This window comes from Pteropus vampyrus, unplaced genomic scaffold (assembly GCF_000151845.1).
Source record: "Pteropus vampyrus isolate Shadow unplaced genomic scaffold, Pvam_2.0 Scaffold244, whole genome shotgun sequence".
NCBI lineage: Eukaryota > Metazoa > Chordata > Mammalia > Chiroptera > Pteropodidae > Pteropus > Pteropus vampyrus.
This window is the reverse complement of record NW_011889025.1, coordinates 3,030,667-3,052,056: the sequence shown is the minus strand read 5'-3', so window position 1 is coordinate 3,052,056 and position 21,390 is coordinate 3,030,667.

Here is a 21,390-nt window from a genome sequence, read left to right as displayed (position 1 = left end):
ACACACACACACACACACACACACACTGCAAGAGTTGAAAAATGAAATAGCAAGCTTGGGAAATAAAGTAGACTAAATGGAGGAAAATATCAGTGATATTGAAGACAGAAATCTAGAAATAAATCAGAAGGAAGAAGAGAGAAACTGAAGAATGAAAAATAATAAGAGAGAAATTCAAGAACTAGCTGATACCATCAGGAGAGGAAACATAAGAATAATGGGCATTATCGAAGGCGAGGAAAAGGAGCAGGGACTAGAAAGTATTTTCAGACAAATAGTGGATGAGAATTTCCCAAATCTAAGAAATGAGCTGGAGCTTGGAATACAAAATGTCCAGAACACCCATTTATCTCAACCCACAAAGGACTTTACCAAGACACATTGTATTAAAGTTATCAAAAATCAATGACAAGGACAGAATTCTCAGGGCAGCCAGGGAGAAGAAAACGGTAATGTATAAAGGAAACGCCATTAGAACATCATCGGAATTCTCAGCACAGACCTTAGAAGCCAGAAAAGAATGGAATCAAATATTTAAACTATAAAGTGAAAGGAACTACCAGCCTAGAATAATGTATCCAGCTAGGCTCTCCTTTAGATACGAAGGAGAAATTAAGACTTTTTCAGACATACAAAAATTGAGGGAATTCTCCACTATGAGGCCTGCACTATAGGAAATTTTGAAAGGGGTGAGTTCACCTAAAACAAAATAACAACAAAAAAATACATAATTCGGAGTAAAGTGACTATCAGGCAAATAGAAGCAGAGGAGTGTAACCCTTACTAAGAACAGGGCATTATAAGCTTAAATAAGAAGAGAATTGCTATAGAAAGATAGTGATGAACGTTCAGCATACATAGGGACAAATTGAGATAACATTGACCGAAAAAGAGGAGGATTCAAAGATCTAAATTTGCAAAGGGGAAAGGAGATAAGGCATACACAGAAGAAAATGGATGACTGTATATATACCTATCTTTTTTATATTTGTAGTAATAACCACACACCATAGAGTCAGAACTGAAGTATATAACATAAAACAAGAAGAATCAGAGGGAAACACACAAAAGCCAACTAAAATAAAGAAAACAGAAACAAAAGGACAAAGAAGCTACCAGAAAGCAAAAGATAAAATGGCTATACTAAGACCTCATATTTCAATAATCACCCTAAATGGAAATGAACTGAACTCACCAATAAAAAGGCACAGAGTTGCAGATTGTATCAAAAAAAACAAATCTCAACCATATGCTGCCTCTAGAAGACACATCTCAGCTCCTAAGACAAAATAGACTCAAAGCGAAAGAGTGGAAAATAATATTTCAGGCAAATAGCATTCAGAGAAAAGCAGGAGTAGCAGTAATAATATTGGACAAAATAGACTTCAAAATAAAAATGGTAAAGAAAGATACTGAGGGACATTTCATAATGGTAAAGGGAAACATGCACCAAGAAGACATAATACTTATTAATATCTATGTTCTCAATCAGAGAGCCCCAAAATATGTAAAGTAATTACTAACAAAACTAAAGGGAGAAACACTCCAAAACAGTATCATAATAGGGGACCTAAATACCCAACTGTCGGATATGGACAGATCGTCCAAACAGAAAATCAATATATGACAGAATAGACAAATTGGACATAATTGACATTGACAGAGCCTTCAATCCCAAAACAGTTGCTTATACAATCTTCTCTACTGCACATGGAACATTCTCAAGAATTGACCACATACTGGGACATTGAGATAGTCTCAACACATAAAAGAGGGTTGAAATCATACCAACCATATTCTCTGATCACGATGCTTTGAAACTAGAGATTAGAGATGAACTACAAAAAGAAAGCGGGAAGAACCACAAATATATGGAGATTAAACAACATGCTACTGAAGAATAATTTGATCAAGGCAAAAATAAAAAGAAAGATCAAGGGATACATAGAAAAACGTGATAATGATAATACAATATATCAAATCTTTTGGGATACAGCAAGAGCAGTCATAAGAGGAAAGTTCATATCATGAGAGGCTTACCTCCAAAAACAAGAAAGAGCCTAAATAAACAACAAAATGCTTCATCTTAAAAAACTAGAAGAGAAAGAACGAATGAGGCCTAAAGTCAGCAGAAAGAAAGAAATAATCAAAATTGGAGCAGAAATAAATGAAATCGAAAAGAAAAACACAATAGATAAAATAAATGCCACGAAGAATTGGTTCTTTGAGAAGGTTAATAAAATTGCCAACCCTCTGGCTAGACTAACTAAAGAAAATAGAGAAAGGACACAAATAAACAAAATCAGGGATGAAAGAGGGGAAATTAGAACTGACATCACAGAAATACAAAGGATCACACAAGAATACTATGTAAAACTACATAACACCAAATTTAATAATCTAGAAGAAACGGACCAGTACTTAGAAAATTACAATCTTCCTAGACTGAATCAAGAACTGGAAAATATAAATAGGCCAATCAGCAGTTTGGAAATTAAAACAATCATCAAAAACCTGGAAAAAAGTAAAGCCCAGGACCAGATGGCTTCATCAGTGAATTCTACCAAACATTTAAAGAAGATTTAATACCTATTCTCCTTAAACTCTTCCAAAAATTTGAAGAGAAGACAATACTTCCTAACTCATTTTATGAGGCGAATATTACTCTGATACCAAAACCTGGTAAAAATAACACAGAAAAAGAAAAAGAAAACTACAGACTGATATGTCTCATGAACACAGATGCAAAAATCTTAAAGATACTAGCCCACCAAATACAGCAGCATTATACACCATGATCAAGTGGGCTTCATCCCAGGGACAAAGGGATGGTTCAACATATGCAGATAGATTACAGCGATACACCATATAAATTAAAAAAAATAAGAATTATATGATCATATCAACAGATGCATAAAAAGCCTTCGACAAGATACAGCATCCATTTATGATCAAAACACTTAACAAATCGATATAGAATGAAAGCACCTTAACACAATAAAGACCATCTATGACAAACTGTCAGCCAACATTACACTTAATAGTGAAAAACTAAAAACCTTCCCTCTAAGATCAGGAACAAGGCAAGGCTTTCCACTATCACCACTGTTATTCAATATAACATTGGAGGTCCTAGTGAGTGCAATCAGACGAGAGAAAGATATAAAGGGCATCTAAATAGAAAACAAAGAATTCAAATTGTCACTGTTTGTGGATGACATGATTCTCTATATAGAAAACCCTAAAGACTCCACAAGAACACTATTAGAAACAATAAGCAAATACAGTAAAGTCTCTGGATACAAAATCAACGTTCAAAAATTCATAGCTTTCCTATACTGTAACAATGAAGTGTCAGAAAAAGAAGTGGAAAAATAATTAGTTTTGCAATTGCAATAAAAAGAATAAAATATCTAGGAATAAATTTAATGAAACATGTAAAGGACCTATATGATGAAAACTACAAGAGCCTATTAAAAGAAATTGAAGAAGATACAAAGAAATAGAATGATATTCCGTGTTCTTGGATTTGAAGAATCGACATAGTTAAAATGACCATATTACCTAAAGCATTATACAGATTTAATACAATCCTCATTAAAATCCCATCAGCATTTCTTAAAGAATTAGAACAAAAACTCATCAGATTTGCATGGAAGCACAAAAGACTCCGAATCGCCAAAGCCATCCTGAGAAAAATGAACGAGGTGGAGGTATCACTCTGCCCGACTTCAAATTATATTACAAAGCAAGAGTAATAAAAACGGTATGGTATTGGCAGAAAAACAGATACACGGACCAGTGGAACAGAATCAAGAGTCCAGAAGTAACCTCATATTTATATGGGCAAATAATTTTCATCTAAAAAGCCAAAAACATACATTGGAGAAAGGAAAGCCTCTTCAATAAATGGTGCTGGAAAAACTGGAAAGCCACATGTACAAAAATGAAACTAGACTGTTGTCTATCTTCACACACCAAATTTAACTAAAAATGGATTAAGGACCTGAATATAAGACCTGAACCAATAAAATGCATAGAAGAAAACATAGAAACTAAACTCAAGGACCTTGGACTTAAAGAGGATTTTATGAATTTGACCTCAAAGGCTAGGGAAGTAAAAGCTAAAATAAATGAGTTGGACTACATCAAACAAAAAAGCTTCTGCTCAGCAAAAGAAATTGTAAACAAGGTAAACCATCCAAATGGGAAAATACATTTGCAAGCAACACCTCTGAGAAGGGCCTAATATCCAAAACATACCAAGAACTCATACAACTCAATGACAACCAAAAAAAAACCAAATGATCCAATCAAAGAATAGGCAGAGGACCTGAAGATACACTTCTACCTAGAGGACATACAAATGGCCAGCAAATATATGAAAAGATATTCAACATTGCTAGCTATTAGAAAAATGCAAATTAAAATCACAATGAGATACCATCTCACATCTGTTAGAATAGCTATAATCAACAGGACAAACAATAACAAATATTGGAAGGGATGCAGAAAAAGGAACCCTCGTGCACTGCTGGTGGGACTGCAAATTGGTACAGCCACTATGGAAACAGTATGAAGGTTCCTCAAAATCTAACAATTGATCTACCATATGATCCAGCAATCTCTCTATTGGGTATTTGCCTTAAAGACTTGAAAAGTCATATCTGAAAAGATATTTGCACACCGATGTTCATAGCAGCATTATTCAGGATATGGCCAGGACATGGAAGCCACCGACATGTCCTACGATAGATGTTTGGATAAAGAAGCTGTGGTACACATACACAATAGAATATTACTCAGCCATAAGAAGAGATGAAATACTGCCATTTGCGACAAAATGGTTAGAGCTTGAGATAATCATGCTAAGCGAAATAAGCCAGACAGAAAAAGTTGAAAATTGCATGATATCACTTATATGTGGGGTTTAAACTTAAATCAACAAATGAGCAAGACAAACAAGCAGAGACTTATGGACATGAACTGTAGACTAGTGGTTACCACAGGGTATGAGGAGGGGGAGGAGGGGATAGGTAGATGGTTAAAAGGGGTCAAATATAGGAGGATAGGTGCAAGGTGAAGTAGGTAGCTGAAGGAAACTGGACTTTGGGTGGTAAACACACAATAGAATATACAGATATCAAATATAATGTACACTTGAAAATTATATAATTGCATTAACCAATGTTACCCCAATAGACTTAATTAAAAAATCCCGTAGCCATGAAAGCAAGGTCAAAAATTATGGAACAAAACAGATTTTTTCTCACCAAAGCAGATCTGGCTATTATATATCTCCTAAGGGTAATCTGCCAACCTCACAGACCAATAATAAGCCATACGGCACTGTACCTGAGAGGATCAGCTAAGGCAGGTTGATTATAGTCGGTCCCTTCCTTCACAGAAGAGGCACTGTTTTATCCACACTGAAATACATTTTCTGGAAAATGGTTTTATGTCTGTCAGCACCATTATCCACAAACTTACTTAATGTCCTATTCACCATTATGATATTCCACACTATATCTTTCCCATCCAAATTTCACAGAAAAAGAAATGAGGCAGTGGGCTCATGCTCACAGGACTTTTTTTCTTTTTTATTTGGCTTTATTGAAATGTAATAGACAATTATTTGCTCATATTTACATTGTATAATTCAATGATTTTTTTCAATTATAATTGGCGTACATTAATATACCAGTTTCAGTTGTACAGCATAGTGATCATAGATTCACATAACTTGCAAAGCACTAAATCACCCCTTACGTATTTATTACATTAACCATCTTCCCCATGCTACACTCTACATCTCTGTCTATTCTGCAACTATCAATTTGTAACTCTTAAAGCCTTTGCCTTTTTTTGACCCCCAACTCCCCTCCCATATAGTAGCCCTCAAAAGATTGTATCTGAGTTTATTTCCTCTTTTATTGTTGTTGATTTTGTTCTTTAGATTTCACATGTATGTGAAATCATGCGATATTTGTCTTTCTCTGACCCATTTCATTCAGCATATATCCTCTAGGTCCATCAAGGCAATGTCTTTTCCCATCCCCTTCTTTTTTAGTCTGTGTTTGTCTTTTAATCTGAAGTGAGTCTCTTATAGGCAGCATATGGAGGGGTCTTATTTTCTTATCCATTCGGCCACTCTATCTTTTGGTTGGAGCACTTAATTCTTTTCCATTTGAGGTACTTGTTGATAAGAATGTAGTTATTACCATTCTTTATTCTTGTTTTTGATACATGTTTTTTCTTCTTGAAGATGTCCCTCCAACATTTCCTGTAATACTGGCTTGGTGGTGATTAATTCCTTTAGCTTATTTTTGTCTGGGAATCTTTTTATCTGTCCTTCAACTCTAAATGATTGCTTTGCTGGATAAAGTATTCTTGGTTGTAGCTCCTGGGTTTTCATCACGTCAAATATTTTGTGCCAAACCCTCTGTCCTGCAAAGTTTCTTTGGAAAAATCAGCTGCCAGTCTTATGGGTGCTCCCTTGTAGGTAACTAACTGCTTTTCTCTTGCTGCTTTTAAGATTCTCTCTTTGTATTTAACCTTTGGCATTTTAATTATGATGTGTCTGAGTGTGGACTGTTTGGCTTCACCTTTTTATAGACTCTAAGAGCTTCCTGGGCTTGTGTGTCTATTTCCTTCACCAGATGAAGAAAGTTTCCAACATTATTTCTTCAAATAGCTCTTCAATGTCTTGTTTTCCTTCAGGTAATCCCTATGATATAGGCATTTTTACATTTAATTGTGTCCCAAGGACTCCTTAAATTATTATTACAGTCTTGACTTCTTTTTTCTTGCCATTTTGATTGAGTGTCCTTGGCTTCCCCATTCTCTATACTAGTGGTTCGATGATCTTCTTTATCTACTCTGTTGATTCCTTCTAATATATTCTTCATCTCAGATAATGTTTTTCATTTCTGACGGGTTCCCTTTTATAATTTCCATTTCTATTTTTATGTTGTTTATCTCTTTGTTGAAGTTCTCACTGAATTCATCTACACTTCCCCTGAGTTCTTTGAGCATCTTTATAACCAGTGTTTTGAACTCTGCATCTGTTAGATTGCTTGACTTAATTATTCCTGGATCTCTGTTCTGTTCTCTCATATGGTTTCTGCTTTTTTGTCTTCCCATTTTGGCTGCCTTTCTGTCTGTTTCTATGTACTAACAAAGCTCCTAAGTCTCCGGGTCTTATTAGTGTGACTTTGTGTAGTAGGTGTCCAGCAACACAGTCCTGACAGGAGTTCAGCTGCAGGCCAATTTTAGTCCCAGTCTGTGTTCCTCTGGGGCCACCTGTTAAGATTCAGCAATCAATCCACATATGCTGTGCTTATAGTTGCCTCAAGAAACCACACCAGAAAACAAGGCTAGCTGCCTCTAGGGTGCTGCTCGGCAAGGAGTACCTGACTCATCTAGGATACACCTGGATGTGGCTTGAGTGGGGCATGAGTTGGGAGAGGTGGAGTTTCAGGGAATCCTCTGGGCAGAGTGACCTCTGCTATCCAGTTTGATGACATCTCAGCTATGGCAGTGCTGTGTCCGCACACTGGGATGGGGGAGGGTTCAACAAAGGAACAATGGATACTGATGGCATTTCTTTCCAGTAGAGATCCTCTCCTCCAGCCCTTCGACAACTCAGTGTCTCCTAGTAAGTCCCTGGTGTCCCCGGGCAGCTGACCTGGTGCCGGTCCTCAGAGCAAGCAGGTCTGTCACCATGAAAGTGCACTCACTCATGTACACGGCCCCGAGATGTCTGCAGCTGCCACAGCCTCTGTCCCACTCAGCTGCTGGGGACCTGGAGGCCTCATGTTTTCGCCCCCTCCTACCTTCTACTGTTGCAGGGTGATTAATTATTTGTCTCCCTAGTTGTGGTGCTTCTGTTCATCTAGATCCCAAGTGACTTTCCTCACTGTTTCCTCCATGTTTCTGTCACAACTTTGATTTGATCAGAAGAAGAATAAACAAAGCCTCTATCATCTATGCCATTTTTCTCCCTTCTCTGCTGGCATCTTGGTCTTGGAATTCCCAAACTTGAGACTGTGAGAAATAAATGTTCATTATTTAAGCTACTTGATCTATGATACTTTGTTATAACAGCCCAAACTGAGAGACTACATATGTATCCATACAATTGAATATTATTCAGTCATTAAAAGGAGTAAAGTACTGATACATGCTAGAACATAGATAAATCTTGAAAACATTATGCTAAGTAAATCCAGGCATAAAATGTCATGTATTATATTATTCCATTTATATGAAATGTCTAGAATAGCTGAATCCATAGAGGCAGACAACAAATTCCTTGTTGTCAGTGGCTAGTGGAGGGGGAAAAAGGAATTACTGATTAATGGATACAGGATCTCCTTCTGGGGTTGATGACAATGTTTTGAAACTAGATTGAGATGAAATTTGTGCAACATGTGAATGTGCTAAATGCCAATGAATTGTACAGTTCAAAATGGTTAATTTTATGTTATGTGTGTCACCTCAATATAAAAAAAAAAGCAGGTAAGGAGAAGAAAGGAAATTAGCAATTACTGAGCTACTGCTACATATTAAGCACTGTGCTGAGCTTATGTATTATACAATTAAATCTACTAACCAACTCTGTGAGTCATTACTCCCATTTTAGAGACGAGAAAACCAAGGTTCACATAACTTAATTTTCACAACTAGAAGACATGGAGCTGGAATTCAAACCCAGGTCTCTCTGACTTCAAAGCTTACACTTTCTACCACAAGCCACTCTTCAAGAGCCTTCCACAGCTAACCCCTCATTACTCTGTGCATAAGGACCTGTGTCACTGGTCAAGAATAAAGTACAGCTCATGATACTCCTTCATACCAACAAACCCTCCAGAGAAAAATACTCAAATAAAATTTTCACTTTTGTACCAAGAGATCCTTGTAATTAAAAAAAAAAACAAAACTGTCCATTCTTGAAAATGGACAGTTTTCTCAGCCTGCAATTGGGATGATTTCAGCTTCCTCAGGAAGTCTTTATCCCAAAGAAATACCCATTACTTCATGCTTTAACTCTCTTTACTAAGGAGATGGAGCCTTTTTTTCATGATTGAGAAAAATGATAAATACGAGCTACTCCTGGGAGAGGGAACACATTGGAATTTTGATCACAGCAGATCATATCATTCCATGAGTGCTGATTTTAATAAGCTAAGAAGGAGCAGGAAGAATAAAGACTAAACCCGCCCTACCTGAGGCCACACAGAGAGTCAGTCATGGAGCATCAAGACTTGATTGGAGTCTGGTCTCTGTTACTACCGTAAAAACTCGGGCAGGCCCTTCTCACTGAACTCAATTCAGAAACTGGTTATCCATGAAAATTTATAACCCTTCCCCTTTAGGGACATAAAGGTTGATAGTGTATTAATATATTGAAGGCTGTGATTTTGCCTTATAGATCTTTGCCATAATCAATACCCTACTCATAGTGAGTACTCAACTGTGGTGATGGGGAAGTGGCAATAATGAATTCAACCATTTGTCAAAATTTATTAATTCATGAGGACTCTGTTTTATGCTGTTTCCTCACAAAATATATTCCATATATTCTGATATTCTGTTCAAATCAAGATATGGACAAGCCATGTGGGTAGAATTAAGGTAAAATTATGGTCTTTGAAATGTGACACTAATTTAAATGTCAGTGGTTCTTAATGGGGAGGGTGATTTTGCTCCCTAGGTGACATTTGGCAATGTCTGGAGACATTATTGGTTGTCACAAGATGGGGGAGGGGGTGTTACTGGAATCTAGTGGACAGAGACCAGGGATGCTGTAAACATCCTATAATGCATAGGACAGCATCCCCACAATAAAGAATCATCTGGCCCAAAATGTCAGTAGTGCCCAGGTTGAGAAACTCTGCTAATGGGAAAAAGAAAATGCCTTTACTGTCTGAATTCTCCATATCAATCCCTTTTTGCCTATGATATTACACTAAACTCCAGTCTATATATTCCACTTACCACTATGGTCAAGGCTGTAAGAAGAGGAGAGAAAAGACAGCGCCCCTGAAAGTTTAAGTCTCAATTGCATTTTGATAGTCATATCTGGATGGTGTTTGAATAGGCCAAGCCATGTGAATAAAGCTCTCCTAGAAGCCAGGTAGATCTGGGCCTAAACTATTCACAATCACTTCCATCTTTGGCTTTGAAACACTTTTGCAGATGTGGTCTCTGGTTGCAAACTCCCTGGGGGGAATTCAAACAGTATGCACTCTCACCCTCCACCTCGAAAATCTGAATATTTCCATATCCACAGAGAAGATGAGACCCCGCCTCCCTCCCCCTGCAACAACATAGGCAATCTTGGCAAGCTTGGGCTCCTGCCCAAATCAGTTTCTTAATTGCACTAGGAGATCCTCAAAGTAAGATTGTTCCTGGAATTCGTATAGTAATGACTGACATTTGCAAGATGCTTTTAACTTTGGAAGGTTTTCCTTTGTATATCCTTGATCTCCAGAAGAAGTTAGCAGGGTAGGAGAGGAGCAAATCTTATCCACAATCTACTGGGAAAGCACCAAAATTTGAAAACACCCATAATCCTCTATGTTAAAGATAAAGATAAAGATATACTGCACTGTATAAAAGGCCTTTGAAAGTAACAGCTTACAAGAATAGGGCTTTCCTTCTCCCTCAATGCTGCTCTTGGTTGTATCCAAGGTTTGGAGTGTAGTAGCCGCAGTTGGACTGCAGTTTGCTCAGAGAAAGGGAAATGCCCCAAAGTCTTGTCCAGAGCCACATACCTTATTCAACCCTCTTGCCAAAGGAGGAACTAGCTTAATCACAACATTTGAGGTTGCTGGCCACAGTAAAACTGCCTTTGAATGGGAGAAAGGCAGAAAGTTTCCAAAATCAAACGTTTTTTTTATCTACATCATTGGCTAATCTTTAAAAACACTTCCTGAAGTGTTTAAACAGTATGGAGGGGAGGCTCCAAACTCACCCCTGCCCCTAGTACACAAACACAAACTCTTCATCCCCTAAAGCAATACTTTTCTCCAATGCCTTGCTCCCACACAAAAGCTATAATGCTCTCCATAATATTGGGCCACTTCAGGGCTAAGGGGACTAAAGACAACAGAAACACTCATCTTGCTTGGCGCCCCGAGAAACTTTTCCAGGGTAACCTAGGAGAGTTGCTAGGACTGCCACTAAACATAACTACGCCAGTTTTGCAGGACTGGCAATGGGAACACTGGGCCATTTAGGCAAGTCAGATGGTTCTGGCTCTTTCCAGAGCTCTACTCAGGCTCGCAGTGTTTGCTCGGGGGTTAAGGCAACAGCGGGAAGTACAGCTCTAGCAGAGTTTTCTCTTAGCTCTGGGTTGTTCTAAGAATGGATAGGGACAAGGGTGCCAGGTACCAGTTCAATGTCCAGAAATGCAGAACCTGCACCTCCCTTTCCAGAGAGAGGTAGTGAGGGAGATAAAAGACAAAGACTAGCTTTGGAGCTGTTCAGTGGGGACAAGAGATGCTGTCAGCTAGCAGACCTAAGGGCCTGCAAGTTGCAGTTAGACATCTCAGGGTTGTGGTTACGGTGGGGCCATTCTGTTGCTTGCAGGAAGGTTCAAGAAGGTCGAGATTCTGAGTGCCAGAGTATAGGTTGAGAGGTGGGGGTGGAAAAGTGCCTCAAGTGACACGAAGGCAAAGCACAAAGATCAAGGGGTCACCCATGGGTCCGGTGACACTCTCTCCACCACATACACAGACACCACTGCCACCACTAAGCAAATTACTCCCTCATCCTACTATACCATTATCCGATCCCGCTCCCTTTCAGTATAGGCCGAATCTTGGGAGACCGACCTTATGGGTGAGAGGGGCAGGGATGGAAGTATTGGGCTGAGCTCCTGGGCTGCCACTACTGGGTTACACTTAGACCCCTCAGAGATCGAAGCCGGGCCCCAGAAGACTCCAGGTCAGCCCCTGGTGACTCAGGGTTCAGCTATCTGCCGGCGATCACCTGCGCTCCCGCTGGCTCAACTCTCCTTCCCCCGGAATGACCCGTGGCTGCTGGCGAAGACCCAACACCTCCGGCACAGAGCCCAAGCTGAGAGGGGCAGATAGGGGGGTCACAGTCCAAAGCAGAGGGGCACTCAGGCCAAGAGGCAAAGAGAGACTCCGCAAGCCAGGGGCCTCGAGTCCTTTCTGCCCGTATCCACGCTCAACTCCCCAGTCTCTGCCACCACCCAGGGGAGAGGAAGGCCCAGGAAGAGCAAACGAATGAAACAGAAAATTCCATACGGAAGAGGCATAGATGAGACGGTGGGACATGACAGCGGGGACTGAATTGGAGTTGGCAGCTGCGGCTTCCTTCCACCCTTGGCCACCGAGCTGCAGAAAAGGCTGGAACTGCTGACCCTGCAGACTGCCCCATCCTCCCTCTTTCCCTCCCCCATCCTGCCTCGCTGCCCCGCCTGCCCCTGCTGAAAACAGGGAGTATGTGAGGTATCGGCCCCTGCTGGGGGGAGGTGAGAGGTACTTTCGCCCCCCTCACACACACACACACACACACGCACGCACACGCACACACACACACGCACGCGCGCGTGCGCGCGCGCGCACACACACACCACAACCGCGACGGCTTCTCCGCAGCTCGCAGCCGCCCAAAGAAAGGGAGGAAGAGAGAACAAGAGCAGAGGGAAGCCGGGAGCAGATAGAAGGGAAAAGGAAGCCCTCAGGGTTGGACATTTTTGAAGCTAGGGTTGGGGAGGAGAAAGGGAGCGCGCCTCCTTGATTTTTCCCTCTCCACTCCTCTTTGCTTTTCTCTCCCCTTCGTTGTATAGCATTTTCCAGAAGCTGCAGCAGAAGGGGATATAAACCTAGTCTAGGAAGATTTGGAGGGGTGGCCAGGGCTCCCGCCAGCCACTACCTAGTAACTGGAGCTTGAGTGTGCGTTTCTACAAGAGTGTGAATGCAGTTCTCTCTCTCTCTCTCTCTCTCTCTCTCTCTCTCTCTCTCTCTCTCTCTCTCTCTCTTCACCCCCCACCCCGTGTCAGATACCCCTGTCAGTTTCCCGTGTCAGTTTCTTCTCTTGCTGGTATTGCATGGTTGGCTACGTGAAGGGAGTGCGTGCGTTTGAAGGGGCCCAGGTTGGCTTAGAGAGCCAAGCGAAGCAAGGTGGGGGAAAAGCAAAGAGTTCCGTCGCTAACAAAGGCAAAAGGTGAGGAGGGCCGGCCAGCTTCAGGGAAGTTTGGAGATAATTGAGGAGCGAAGGGAGAAACCAAGGTAGAAGCCAGCACTTGCATCCTCGCTGCACCCTGCCCCTTTCCCTGTACTCATCCGCCCACTCGCCCAGCAGCCTTGAGGCCCAGGCTGTCCCAGGCGGCCGCTGTTTGTGCGCTGTGGGAGACGAGTCCAGTAAGGCCGACTCACCGTGCGCCCTGGCTCATTGACATCGGACAACGCAGATCTGAACAAACAACTTGGCCAGGGGTAAGTTGACAGGAGGCCCTGTGCCCTCTGCTTTGCTTCATTTGCGCTGCAAAGGGGTGGCAAGGTGCAGGTTGAATGAAGGTGTCTGGATGATGATGCTGAGGGCTGGAAGCCACTAGCTGGCTGGCTGTGAGCTTGTATGGTGAGGAACAGAAGGAAACCAGCAACAGATTGTTTTTGGACACAGGGAGAGAAATCTAGGGAGGGAAGCTCTAACGGCCTTAGGACAGGGCGTGGAAATACATTCACATAATACCAAGTTGGTTTCAAAGCAAGTGTTTAGCTTGGATAAAAGAAATCCACAGGATCAAAAGGAGCCTCTGTCGCTCTGTTTGCAAGGTTGAAGTGAAAAAAATGAATCCCACTTGAAATCTGGTTTGGTCCCCAGCAGATACTGCTTTCATGAAGATTCACCATATATGTAGGGTGTGAGTGATGCTTTCACAAAATTTATATATATATAGTATGTGTGTGTGTGTGTTTTTTCAAGGACCCAGATCAACCCCATACTACAAATCTGGGCTCTGTACTGCTGTAGGAGAGATGGGAGCATTAGAATTCGTGCTTCCAAAGCATTCAGGCTATTCTGTTAAACTTTCTATTTATTACTGTGTTACTGGAATACAATGAATTACCTCCTTCAAATTCAACAGATGAGAGAAACAGATTCTGCATTAAGTGGAACTGTTTATGTTGCATCAGGCAATTTGTTCTAATGCTCACTGCTGAGAGACAGAATGAAAATTTCTCAAGTAGGATATGAAAAAGTACCCATTCTGCTACTTTTTTTAGGTGATTGTAAACAAATATCATCTTAGATTAAAATTACACTTTCCCATGAATAGCAAAGAGCAGGCTGCAGACAGATAGGAAAGAACTGGCAGCTTCATACTTGGGAAGAACTGAAAGGGACAACAGAGAGGAAGCCTAAGGTGTAAGTCTTTGCTCTGTTCTTGGTAATGTATCTGGCCGGGGCAGTGGGTCCTGATGCACGATTCATCAGAGGACAAGGAGGTGGGTAGTACAAGGGTCCAGAACTAATGATGTTCCCAGCTGTGTTGACACAGGTTTACCTGGTTTCATTGTATGCTCCAACATAGAAACCTGAACTAGATAATATCCGCTGTCTCTGCTAGCTATAAGAGCTATAGTCCTGTGATTCCATTCTTTATAGAATTAACAACTGAAACCAGAATGACACACAGAACGACAGCACTTAGAGAAGGCTTAGTGAGAAAATTAGAGATACAGTCAGGAGGAAAAGGAGGGATAAGAGAGAACTCAAAGATGTTTTGAAACACATGAAAAGAAAAGCATCCAGGTATTTGCTTTCTTTCACTTTAGTTGGGGATGGAATTACTACAGAAAATTGATTCAGATGTGAAGCACCCTAAAACTGCCTACAATTTGCCTTGTAAAAACTAAATAAAAAGTGATAGAATTCCTCAGAACCAGAGAATTCAGCACATTGGAGTATATCATTTTCTTCCTTAGCTTATTAAATTCCTATCTACGAGCCATGCAGGTGCTTAATTATCAAATGGATATTTTAAATGTGACATGTTACTTTCCTGCAGTCTGCTTCCAAATATTCAAATTTGTCTTTTGCCATGGCTCCATCACTGAAGGAGCAGAACCAAAACATTTCTGCCTGCTTCTGCCAAAGATCGTTTTAAGCTAAGTACATTATGCCATTCATGAGGCTTTTTTTAGTTGAGGAACATGAGGGGCAGGACCTTTATCTCCAACGTGCCACCAACCTAATTTGGCTTGGACATTTTCCAGGTTTTCAGAGAGGGATATGCCAAAGTTTGCAGCCTGCAGGCAAAAATGTCTCATTCTAGACAGAAGTTGCAGCTAACCAACCCCAGATTAAGGATAACCTGAGACTATCCAAGTCCAGAGTTTAGTAGCTGAGGTCTCCATAGTGTCATCTTTCCTAAAACTGGTGTGACATTTTTTTTCCATTGATGGATCTTTCATGCTCTTTGTCCAATGAGACCAACCAACCCATCCCAATAGAAAATAATGAATCCTCAATGACTCAGCTGTGGTCTCATAAACAAATGCGTACATCATACTCAACTGAGTAAGAACAGATGATTTCAAAAAAATAAGAAAACACAGCAAGCACTACACAGACATGGTTTCAGATATATAAATCTATTCTACAATTTAAAAATAGTAATAAAAGCTGGTGGAGCATAGCAAAAATTGCAGTTCACTGGGTCAAGGAAACTTTGCAAGTTCCCTAGGTTTGATTCTCTATCACCCATTGCAGATTGCCCCAGCTTCTTGCCTTAGCAAAAGCAAAGAAAGAGCTGATTGTGGGAAACATTCAGGGATCATGGCAGGGTCCAATCCCTTCTTTTCACCTATAGAGAAATCGAAGCCCATAGAATAGAAATGTCTTGCCAAAATCACACAACTAGCCAGTGACAAGCCAAAACCAGAACCCCGGACTGCATGCTAGAACTGAATAAATTTCCAAAACCTCTCTAGAGATCTTTCCAAGAAATCAAGAAGAAACTAAAGCCAAGTTTACCAAGATCACAACTCCCTACTTTCATTCCATATTTATGTTTATATATTTATTGTCATATTTTTGTGACGTGTCTTCTTGCCCACCACCTGCCCCAACACACACACATGCGCACGCACACACTCGCACACACATTTCCATCTTGCTAGCTAAGAAAACAGGGTGTATGCCTACAGCTAGCATATTCAGGTGGAGGGCAGAATTAAACATGACAAAGATTTAGCTGATCACACTTTTCTTGCTGATATATTTCACACCAACAACAGCAAGGCATCTAAAAATCTAGTCTCTGTAGCCCCCTATTAGTTCTGAGGAAAAGAACCTGGTAAAATCCAGTGACTATGACCCTGGCTCTACATACTCAGTCTCAGAATTGGCTCTCATAAATGTACATATGTACACACACATACACGCACACATACACACACACATTCACACACTTTCTGAAATATTAAAACAAATGAAATAAAAAAGACAAGACCTATGGTTTTAATAAGAATATAAGAAGAAGGAAGATTTGCAGAGGAGTGAGGTGTTGGTTTTCCGATTCCATTCTTTAGCCTCGATGCCTGGTTTCCATTAATCCCACCCTAGTTTCTTTTAGGATCTGAAAAAAATAGGCTGATGCAAACATGTCTATCACAGCCAAGAAGGATGATAGAAGGAACTTCCATATCATAGTGAGACTATCACAAGGTTAAGAAAGACAAGCTAGAATGGAATGGGCTAAGGCCTTACTACTCTGAATATGCTCCCTATACCAGTAGCACCACCATCCACAGCCATTTATAAATGCAGAATTTTAGACCTTTCCTCAAACCTACTGAATTCAAATCTGACTTTCAAGAAGATCCTCAGTGATTTGTTTGCATACTAAAGTTTGAGAGGCACTGGGCTAGAGCTTATCCCAAAAGGCATCTGAAAGTCATTTGAAAATATATAATACCTAATGGGGATGTAGAGACTATTCATGCAGCTTATTGTTTAAAAAAATAAAAATGCAAACTTTTCTCAAGTCCACTTGTCTCGTTATCCAGTTTAAAAGCCATAAGTGTGGAAAAGAGAGTTGGTTCAAAGGAAGTCAGACCACATTATTGTTCTCTTTACCAGGAGGACCTGGGTTTAGGAACTCACACAGACCTGAGTTCAAATCCTAGTCCTGCCCACAAATAACTAGCTGTGTAAACTTGTACAAGTATTTGTCTCTGGGCCTCAGATTCCTCATAAGTATAAAAGGATTAATAATAGTACCCGCTGACATTGAGTTGTTAAATAAGACACTCTAAGACACTCACATATTGTAAATGATGGAAGGCATTATAATTAATGTGATTTGGCCCAATAATTTCAATTTCCTAGAAAACTAGCCACTGGATATTATGTCTTGGGGCACTTATCATCTATTTTTAATTGGTGTGAATCACATTGGGCTTTCCACAGATAGGATACTAAGAAAGACACACACAGATAAAATATATTTGAATGGAATAGAGGCCTCAAAGCAATTATTCAGAAAGAATTACAGGTGTTCCTGGTGAAATCACTTCATAGAATAAGACTGAAAGTAGAAGTGACCTTATTCTACATGGCATGTCTCAAAATTACCAAGTAAGAAAGTTAGTAGTGAAGCTCTTTCTGTATGTTTCCATGAATATGCATCAGACAAACACATGTACACATGTGCGCGCGCACACACACACACACACACACACACACACACACACACACACACACACATCCTCCAATAGACCAACTGTGAAAAATCAAGGCTGAAATAGCATTCTAGGGGCAGAACTAAATGTTACTGAATTTCTGGCCTGATAACAATCTATAAAATGGGTGAATGATATCCCCCACTTCACAAAATGGATGTGAGATGATTTGGGTAAAAATAAATGATGTAGGTAAAGAAAGAGAAACTCAATAAATATTTTTTAATCTGAGCCCACAAAAGGGGCAAAAATATTAGATATAAATCTCCAGCTAAGCTATGATTTTCCCCAAAAACTAATGACTAGGTGTTAAATAAGAAATACTTTACCTTATCAACACATCTTACAAAAGTCAGCTCAACAAGAGTTAAGACCTAGAGAGTGCTCAGTTATGTGCCAAGGATTTTACATTCATTATTTCATTTAAACCTTCACAACAACTCTATGAAATAAGTCATTAACATCTTTTGCAGATGAAACTGAAGCTCAAAGGAATTAAGTAACTTATTCACTTTATAGTTTAACAACTTAAGTAAATATTATACCTATTACTATTTTACTGGTGAAAAATATTAGCAGATCCTACCTCCTCTCAGCCCATAGTGCTCCCTACCTCCTCAATTTTTCTCACCTGTAAACTATGATAGGTATAGTACCTATAATTTCCAATAATTCTGTAAATTCCAATAAATTTTATAAATTTCTATAAAATCACTAAGCACTAGATTCTCTAAAGATTTATTCATTGGCAAAAGCAATCTAGGCAGCCTGATTGCAAAGACAAAGACAGGCACTGCAACTTTTGGGTCCAAGTCCTTTGGCATGTTTGAAATCTCCAGTTTCTATTGGAACTGAGATTTCCCAACATACATTGATTTTTTTTCCCTTCCTTCCTTTCTCTCTTCCTTCCTTTTTTCCTTCCTTCCTTTCTTTTTTCCTTTCTTCAATTATTATTGACTTTCAATATTATTTTGTATTAGTTTCAGGTATACAGTACAGTGGTTAGACATTTTTTAGGAGGATCAGATTACTGTGGGATCGGTAATCTTATAGTATACAATATAGATTACTAATTTGAAAGATTATTGTGATCACCTTAAATTAACAATAGTAATTGCTATAAATTATTGAACATCTTCGTATTAGTTCTCTATTGTGGCTGTAACAATAACCACAAATTTAGCAGTTTTAAACAACATAAATTTATTATTGTTATATTTCTGTAGGTCAGAAGTCAGACACAGGGATTACTGGGCTAAAATCAAGGAGTTTGCAAAACTGCATTCACTTCTGGAGGCTCTAAGGAAGAATTTATTTCCTTGCCTATTCAGGTTGTTGCCATAACTTATTTCCTTGTGGTTATAGTACTGAAGTCCTGATTTCTTTGCTGTCAGTTGAAGGCCACTCCTAGCTTCTGGAGGTCACCCACATTCCTTGATTCATGGCCTCATTCCTCCAAATTCAAAGCTAACCATAGCAGGATGAGTACCTCTCACACTTAGACACTCCCCTGCCTCTTCTTTTGCATTTCTCTCTGACTATTCTCTTCCTCTTCTACTTTTAAGAGCTCATGTGATCACATTGGGCCTGCCAGATAATTCAGAATAATCTCCCTATTTTAAGGTCATCTAATTAGCAACTATAATTCCATCTGAAAAATCCCTTCTGCCACATAACCTAACAGATTCACAGGTTCTAAGGATGTGTTGACATGTTTGAGGGCCATTATTCTGCCTACCACGATTTTCTATGTGTTGAATGCTACAAATACATTATCTTAAATAATCTTCACTACAGATTCTATATGAGACTGTAATAATGGGTATTATTCTTCCCATTTAACAGACCAGGAAACAGGATTAGGCAAATTAAGTGGCAGATATTGCACAGCTAGTAAATGATGGAGACAAGATTGGAACATAGGTTCTCTCTTCATCCAAGTCTTGCATTTTCCCTTGGCCTACTTTTACTGCCTCCTCATTGTCTGAAGCTCTTTCGGTTGTTATTTTTGTTTTTCTTGTTGTTATTTTGTTTTGTGTTTTCTCTTTTTATTCAGATTTTTGAATAGGTAATTTATGTCTATTGTTCAAAAATATAAATATATAAAAGGGTATGCAGTGAAAAAGCTTTCTCCCATTCTGTTTCCCATCTCCTTGGTTGCCACCACCCATCCTCCATTTTATTTTATTCCCTCCAGAACATCTATATGAAAATACAAGAAACTATGAATTGATGTTCAGAAAGATGTTTGCATCATAACAAAATATCTCAAACTACAGCTCAAATTCATTTTGTTCTTTTGCTACATTCTCACTACAATGCAACTTTGGAGGAACTAACATCTGCGTTAAAGGACAGATCTTTGGACCAATCAGTTATCCAAGCAACTCTTGACTACACTCACTTTCTAAAATGTTTTATAGTCCTTTTGGCCCCATGATGCTCACCTGAATACTCTGTACATTATATAACCCTAATGCCTCAATATTGTTATATATTCCACCAATATATCCTGGAATTCCAGAAAGTATAAATGAGAGAGATGAGAGAGAGAAAGAGAGAGAGAGAGAGAGAGAGAGAGAGAGAGAGAGAGAGAGAGAGAGAGAGAGAGAGAGAGAGAGAGAGAGAGAGGAAGTCTACAGTATGCACTGAGGAAAAACAATAACAAATTAATGAAATATAGTCATTTCATATAATAATAAGGGAATCGTATTTTAGTATAAATAAGCCCAACATCTTATTTATAAGTACTCTTTGAAATTGACACAGATTTCCATCTAACTTGCAAAAGAACATGGAACTCTTGCATAATCGTAAACACTGAAACAGACTATCATGTAGTTGGGTAACATATTACATAGAAACAGGGACAGAAAACAAAAGATGACAAGTTTGATTTAAACAAAGAATTGAGTAAAGCTTATAACAAAATCAATACACCACAGTTAATTATTTTTGTTATCCCTGCTATAGATATTGGTCTTTAGCTGTAACTTAAGAACTACACTTTCTCAGATAGCAGCTGCATGCAATATATACTTGCCTTTTATTAGCACAAAACGGAACATCTTATCATCCTCTTTTTTGTTTCCATTCTTTAAACTAGTGTTTTTCAAAATGTGGGCAATGATTCATTATTTACTGTGAAATCAGTTTACTAGTTCATCACTATTTTTAAATTAAATAGATTAAAAAAGAAAATGTGAATCTCATTTAGTAAGAGTAAACATTGTTCTATGAAACTTTGTTCAATAATGTGTGCGTGTGCACGTGTGCACACATGTGCACATTTGTTCGTATATTGGGTCCAATGTAGAATATTTTTCTTATTGTAGATTTTTGTCAAAAGTTTGATAAGTATGGTTTCAAATGATTGGAACCACTGATCAGATGTTATAAATAGTCCTTATAAATAAATAAATATCTGACTAGATATAAAAGCCTTAATGTTCTTGAATTATAAGAGAATTCCATGCTGTTCCCTGGCATTGTGGTCCCTAATCTGTCATAATGCCTAGAAATTTGTCTTACTTCAAGCATATCATGAGAAGGCAGGGAAAGTAATGCTGAGAAAAATAGAAGGCAGCAGGGACTGAGGAAGACCAAATATGAGATGGATTGACTCCATAAAATAAGCCACAGGCATGAGTCTACAGGAGCTGAG